Here is a 7,937-nt window from a genome sequence, read left to right on the forward strand (position 1 = left end):
GGTGCTGGTCAGTAACTCTGTGGTGACTGTGAGCAATGCTATGGAGGGAAGGCCGATTTACAATTGGCTGTTCCCCTCATCACGCTTGTAGCCACCACAGCGACATACGCGGGCTCTGGATGGTGGTGAGGGACTCGTGACCAATCCACCTTCAACTAAATTACCACGAAATCACCTGGTATGCAGGAGGTCGTGTCGTGGGTTCAGTCCCGACCTTGAAGCCTGCACATGTGGAGTTTACATGTCTTGGTGGCATGGATTTTTCTCTTGGTCCTCCAGTGTTTCCCTCCACATTTAAAATCAACATGCGCTTATAATATTTTACTGCTTCTATAAATGTCCACATAGACCACTTAGTTGAGCTATTATTTGTGGTCAAATCGCTTCTGAAAAAGAGCTACAGTATATACAGTGAGGGAAAAAAGTATTTGATCCCCTGCTGATTTTGTACGTTTGCCCACTGACAAAGAAATTATCAGTCTAGAATTTTAATGGTAGGTTTATTTGAACAGTGAGAGACAGAATAACAACAACAAAATCCAGAAAAACGCATGTCAAAAATGTTATAAATTGATTTGCATTTTAATGAGGAAAATAAGTATTTGACCCCTCTGCAAAACATGACTTAGTACTTGGTGGCAAAACCCTTGTTGGCAATCACAGAGGTCAGACGTTTCTTGTAGTTGGCCACCAGGTTTGCACACATCTCAGGAGGGATTTTGTCCCACTCCTCTTTGCAGATCTTCTCCAAATCATTAAGGTTTCGAGACTGACGTTTGGCAACTCGAACCTTCAGCTCTCTCCACAGATTTTATATGGGATTAAGGTCTGGAGACTGGCTAGGCCACTCCAGGACCTTAATGTGCTTCTTCTTGAGCCACTCCTTTGTTGCCTTGGCCGTGTGTTTTGGGTCATTGTCATGCTGGAATACCCATCCACGACCCATTTTCAATGCCCTGGCTGAGGGAAGGAGGTTCTCATTCAAGATTTGACGGTACATGGCTCCGTCCATCGTCCATTTGATGCGGTGAAGTTGTCCTGTCCCCTTAGCAGAAAAACACCCCCAAAGCATAATGTTTCCACCTCCATGTTTGACGGTGGGGATGGTGTTCTTGGGGTCATAGGCAGCATTCCTCCTCCTCCAAACATGGCGAGTTGAGTTTATGCCAAAGAGCTCCATTTTGGTCCCATCGGACCACAACACTTTCACCCAGTTGTCCTCTGAATCATTCAGATGTTCATTGGCAAACCTCAGACTTGCATGTATATGTGCTTTCTTGAGCAGGGGGACCTTCCAGGCGCTGCAGGATTTCAGTCCTTCACTGCGTAGTGTGTTACCAACTGTTTTCTTGGTGACTATGATCCCAGCTGCCTTGAGATCATTGACAAGATCCTCCCGTGTAGTTCTCGGCTGATTCCTCACTGTTCTCATGATCATTGCAACTCCACGAGGTGAGATCTTGCATGGAGCCCCAGGCCGAGGGAGATTGACAGTTCTTTTGTGTTTCTTCCATTTGCGAATAATCGCACCAACTGTTGTCACCTTCTCACCAAGCTGCTTGGCGATGGTCTTGTAGCCCATTACAGCCTTGTGTAGGTCTACAATCTTGTCCCTGACATCCTTGGAGAGCTCTTTGGTCTTGGCCATGGTGGAGAGTTTGGAATCTGATTGATTGATTGCTTCTGTGAACAGGTGTCTTTTATACAGGTGTAATAAAGGACTCCTTCACACACGATGTCGCTCTCCGTTGGTCCTTTATTGGGTTCTTCCTCGCAACCTGCCGGTCCTCTCTCTGACCCTCGCCGTCTCCGTGTTCGTGCGCTCTGCGCACGCTCCGTGTGGCTCTCGCCCACACCGTCTCCGTCGGCCCCTCCGTGTGCCCTCTCCTCACCCGCCCTGGCCACACCGCCCTTCGGGTACCCTGCACACTCCGCTGGCCCTCTCTATCTCCGTGCGATCCCGCACGCTCCGCTGGCCTGGCCGCACCCCGCGTACGCTGGATCCCAGTACGCCTGTGACCCCCGACCACGTAGCAATGGCGCCACTTCTCCTTCCACCGCCAGCGTGGCTCCCTCCGTGGTTCACTCTCTTTCTCCCCCCCTCCTCTTCCGGCTCTCTCCTTATATCCCCTCTCTCACGTGACCCAAACTCCACCTTCTCTTACTGCTCGCATTACACAGGTAACAAGCTGAGATTAGGAGCACTCCCTTTAAGAATGTGCTCCTAATCTCAGCTCGTTACCTGTATAAAAGACACCTGGGAGCCAGAAATCTTTCTGATTGAGAGGGGGTCAAATACTTATTTCCCTCATTAAAATGCAAATCCATTTATAACATTTTTGACATGCGTTTTCTGGATTTTTTGTTGTTGTTATTCTTTCTCTCACTGTTCAAATAAACCTACCATTAAAATTATAGACTGATAATTTCTTTGTCAGTGGACAAACGTACAAAATCAGCAGGGGATCAAATACTTTTTTCCCTCACTGTAGGTCAGGGGCTTTATCTGGTAAAATAATACAACTCTTTTTTGTTTAAATTTAAACTGTGAAGTGAGAAATCTGGGTGTTATCTTTGACTCTGGTCTAACTACCGAGTCACATTTAACAGGTTACAAAGATGTGTTTCTATTATCTAAGAACTATTGTCAAAATGTAATTCCTATCATTCACTGCTGCCGATAAAGTCTATGCCTTTATTGCATCTCGATCAGCCGACTGTAATGCTCTGTCTGCTGGGCTAACAAGTCATGCCTTAACACGGCTACAGCTCGTGCCGAATTCAACTGCAAGAGTTCAGAACGGTCTGAACCATATTTGGTTCCAGAAACGGTTAAGTCTGGGCACCAAACTGAGTCTACCAGTGCTATGTTCTCTCAATGTTGTTGTACGGTGCGGAGGCCTGGACAATTGCTTCGAGCTGATTAGGATTTGCTGCAGTCTTTCCACACACGATGCCAAAGATGCCTTCTTGCCATTCGATCGTTCGACTTAATCATGTTCCCATTGCGTCTATGAGACCGGTCTTCTCACGATCGAGAGCTCAGTTCATTGTGGACACGTCGCCCGTCTTGATGCGCAAACTCCTCTAGCTAACTGCGCATTTCAGTTGGCAGTTCATGTTCGTAGTAGATTGCGACCCTCAAAGGAATGGCGCTGCCCCCATGATGCCCCCGTGATCCATGGATTAAAAAAACCACTCGAGACACCGGTGTATGGCAACAAGAGAAGTTTATGCAAATGATGTCGCAAGAGGTCAAACGTTTGGCACAACGGTCCTTCGCTGACTGCATGATGAACGAATGAATGCATGGTTCTTACCAAAACAACACAGTTATCGCATATCACGCCTGTGCTTGTAGCTCTGCACTGGTTTCAAGGGAAATACAAAATGTATTTTAAAATCCTATGAGGACGCTTAAAGCCCTAAGTGGAATAATATTCTTAGGTTTTTTCGGTAAAGTCACGTAGGTAAAAAAATTACATTAATAAAAGTAAAATAAAACAAAATAAAAATCACGACGTTTCGGAAGCAACACAAGCCTCCGTCTTCAGGTGGAACCGTCACAGCCACGACAGCTGTATCAAGTAAATGAGAGATCACAAGAAATACCACCCCGTATATATAATGGTTGAGGGGGGAAGGGCAAGGAACGGCACACTTTTTATTAATATGGTAAGGTGAGGCTTAAGACTAAGAATAGACTGCATAACAAAGGACTGAGCCTTTGTTATGGAGAGGTGCGGTTTGTAACTAACACCTAGCATACATAACAAAAGTGTGAAAAAAGGAAACAAGTAAAAACTAAAACTGGTAAAACAACAAACTGGCTGTCTATCAATAACCTGTAATAGTTGTCTGTCAAATAAGATGGTCCAAATAAGTGTAGTTACATCTTTTTTGCATGGTTAATCACATCTTTCCAATGATTACTCAGTTTGTAACCCTCATCACGGTTGAAATTATGTCTGTGTTTGTATATTTGTATGGCTTCGTGTACAAACCTTTGCTGGTAGCCAGGAGGTTTGCAGAGCACCTTGGTCTCGGAGAAAGACAATTTCATGAGAGCCCACAGAGTTGTAGCAATGATCGGCAACAGCCGAAGAATCAGTTCTGCCGTGTTTCAGATCTGACTTGTGCTCGTGGACACGATCAGAAACATGACGTTTCGTCAATTTTTTCGTAAATTTTTTTTTACCTACGTGACTTTACCGAAAAAAAACCTAAGAATATGAATCCTTGCAGTCACGAAAGCTTCAAATATAGGACCCTAATTGGAATGTCACCAGATTACTGTCAGAGTTATTGTCACCCAATCAGCCTCAGCGTGCAACATTGAAGTGAGCTGATAGTGGCGAGCCCTGCTGTGCATTCTGAGGGACAGGCTCAGTAGGCGTGGTCAAGGGATTGGCTCCCAGTTGGTCAACCATTGTTACGTGTGCTGATGATCTGGTGATTGCTGCTCACTCTAAGGAGTTGGAGATTCTACGGCTAAATCTCTAGCGAGCCATTAAGAGGTGGGGCATTACCATCAGCCCCACAAAAACAGAGCACCTGCCGAGGTATTTTATGTCATTAAACACTCCACTCCCATTAATTATGAGGCAGTTGGGAAGAGTGGAAGAGGAGTTTCCATACCTGGGCCGTGTGCTTATGTACAGCTCCGGATTGGCAGCAGAGGTCTCATTCCGAATCAGTCGAGTGGTATTTTTATTTCTTCACCAGCTGCATAACGCTGTGTGGAAGCTACTTGGCCTGTTGCTCTACACGACGCTGTGCTTCCAAAACGTGGGCCCTTTTAAAGGAATATCTGCACCGATTTAAAATATTTAAGCTGGCCTGCCTATGATTAACCCAGGATTTAACCATAATTGTGTGAGGATCTCAGAGATGCTTGAAAGATCTTGGCACAGTTCCATCAGTGAGCTCCTCTAGCAGGCGAGACTGCAGTGGCTGGGCCATGTAGCATGCATTGCCAGTCACCACTTGCCCAAACAACTTTTTTTTTACCAGGTAGAGGGGGCTAAAAGGGCGCAGCACAGCCAAGAGAAGACGTGGGCTGATGTCGTAAATGAGGATCTGGAGCTGAGTGGACTTGCTGAAGACTGGTACAAGCGGTGTCAAGATCGGATTCTGTGGAGGAGGCTCGTGAATGACGCTACGAGGCAGTTGGAGGCAATCACCCTCCAACAACAATGGAGGGCAGAGGAGTGACGCTCACATACAGCCAGTTGGCATAGTAAGGAGCACGGGTGGTGCATATGCCAGTCATCTGAGTTAGTCAACCAATCGCACCTGGTTCTGTTCCTTGAGCTCCTGATAGGGAGCCTTCGACACTTCACTTGGCTTAAAATTGCGCCTTGCCTGGCACACTCGCTATATTGATGTCACTGCTACTTAGTGGCGAATTATTTTTGTTGTGTCTGTACGTGAGGCAATTGTATATTCTCCTGTACTGTTGAGTGTGAGATGAGAGCGTGTGAGTGAGTTTGAGTGTGAGGATGTGTAGGGAGTTGTAGTGTAGTGGTTAGCGCTCTGCACTATGAACCCGACAACGCCTAGGTCAGCCTAAAATGAGTACCTTGTGCAGTGTGTAAATATTGCCACCCCCTCGCGTGCCATGCCGGCCTTCATAGCTGCTCGCCAAAAGTATTTGTCCCAATAGTTTGTTAAGAATATACAGGGGTATAAAATAAAATAATCCACGACGTTTCGATCGCAACACAAGCGACCGTCATCAGGTGGAACAGATACAACAGCAGTTATCCTGTTGTTCTCTTGTTGTGTCTGTTCCACCTGATGACGGTCGCTTGTGTTGCAATCGAAGCGTCGTGATTTATTTTATTTTATATCTACGTGACTTTACCGAAAGAACCAAAAAGTATGGATTCCTGCAGTCACGAAAGCTTCAAATCAAGAATATACAGGGAATCTTTGTCTTTAGTGGATGTGTCAGTGCGAGTTATTGGAGCCTGTCTGCGCTCACCTTGTTCTGCATGGGTTTCCTCGGGTTGTCGAGTTTCCTCCCATATGTAGTGGTGCGAATTGAGACACACTCTGTGGTTGGAGGCAACCCGTTTATTAACACTTGCCTTGTGTAGGGAATTCTTAACGGAACTGGCTCCATAGTTGGTGTAGACGTACCTATCACTATGTGGGTAGCGAGATACTCAACGAACAGGTCAGTCAGCACAACCACCAACTGACCCACGATACCGAGGCTATTCCAGATCCAAGACGAGACGACATGACGCAGGCTCACTGAATTCATCCATCCAATCGACCCCCAACAATCTCGGGGCTTCCCATTTATCCACTTGAGCGTGGCCTCGCCCCGCCCCCTGGCCACGCCCCCCTTCTGGCATCTTCCAGAAGGCTCGCTCCCTGGACTGCACGAATCACGCCTCCCCTAGGGGCCGTTCGTATGCCGTACCCATGTGGGTGGGCAACAGCGCTCTAACCCCCTAGTGGGTGATATACCGTCACTACACCTAGCTAAAAACAGATATGAAGTACAACGGAGTTCCTCAAAGATACGAACGTCCAACTTACGAACGAACCATCCGACTTGCGAGCGTTCGGTCGTGATTAAGAACTAAACCGTGGATCTATTACGTTCACCAGAGTGATCCTCTGCGATATGCAGTGAGTCCCAGCATCCCGCGTGGACTCATTGCACCCCTTCTGACAAGGAAGCCAGCATCAGGATTCAATTATTTTACGTTCTATTTTAGTACAGTATTTATTACATGCAAATGTACGATATATATTATTTATGAGTTTAACAATGTTTTGCATTTTTGTTGAACCAAACACATTTTATTACACGAACCGTGTGTAGTGTATGTTTAAATATTGAGTTCCGAGTTACGAACAAATCCAAACTTACGAACAAGTGTCAGGACTGCTCGTAACTGGTACTGGTCAAAATATCTCAATGCTAAAAAATTCGCTGCAAATCACGCAATGGGGATCATGCACAGCAACATCGCCCGCCCTGCCCTCACTGCTGTAAGAACTTAGCAGAACCTTACTTAAAAAGACTCCACACACTCATCAAGAACACTGTCTTAAAACTAAACATGTGTAATGTATGTATATTTTCGAACCGTATTTAGCCAACCGTGATAATCGGAGGTGGGGGGAAGGACAAAAACTAAGCACAAAAAGTATTTCTAAAAAAATGCGTTTTCAATTTAGATTTAAAAGTGGATAGCTTCAGTGGCTTCCTAATATCGAAAGGAGGAGCATTCCAGATGGCCCCAGAAGCACATCTGAAAACGTGTGATGCATTGACCATCTTTGTTTCGGTTTTCTTCCAAGCATGCGTTGACCAATGGAAAGTTGAGTTGCCCTGGTCCAGGGTTTGGCTGGACAACCGACATCAGGAGCAGTATGGCAATGAAGTCGCTCTTCCGTGATCGTGTGAATGTAGGGCAGAATAACTGACCGGATCTGCAGCACAACTATGCGTGAGGCATTGCAACAAGTTACGCTCGGGTAGGGATCGGTATTTCCACAGCAGATCATAGCATAGTGGGTGTGGAACTCGCATAGTTTGAACCAGAGAGTCGGCCGATCAGCACTCACTTCTGCACGTTGGATGCTGGGCCGAGTCTGCTGGTGAGTCCCACCACAGTATCGTCATTAGATAAATAGAATTGGTTTGTCGATCCAGGCCAGAGAAGTTCTGGGTATGGCCCCCCATTATCCAGGGTAGAGGGGAGGCATTTCTTGACCAGACCACTCAGCTCGCTCAGCCGGAGTCCCGCGAGAGCAAGGCCCGGCTGCAAACAGACGGTCACTAGCAGCATGAGTCACAGCGTGTTGTTGCTGTTGTTAATGTTGCTGCTGCTGTTGTTGCAGTTGCTATTGTTGCTGATGTTCTTGTTGCTGTTGTTGCATTTGTTTCTTCTGTTGTTTCCGTTGCTGTTGTG

The 7,937-nt window shown here is 46.4% G+C and overlaps 1 protein-coding gene across 1 annotated transcript in view; it reads right to left on the bottom strand.

Annotated features, from left to right (window-relative positions):
• Positions 1-6,287, bottom strand: part of LOC144735413 (uncharacterized) — a 29,710-nt gene extending 23,423 nt beyond the window's left edge. Inside the window, exon 1 of the transcript XR_013588605.1 lies at positions 5,987-6,287. The gene's annotated coding sequence lies outside the window, so the exon portion shown is untranslated. The remainder of the gene's footprint in view (positions 1-5,986) is intronic.
• Between the last annotated feature and the right edge of the window lie 1,650 nt (positions 6,288-7,937).

This window comes from Lampetra planeri, chromosome 55, assembly GCF_965212315.1.
Source record: "Lampetra planeri chromosome 55, kcLamPlan1.2.h2, whole genome shotgun sequence".
NCBI classification, from domain to species: domain Eukaryota; kingdom Metazoa; phylum Chordata; class Hyperoartia; order Petromyzontiformes; family Petromyzontidae; genus Lampetra; species Lampetra planeri.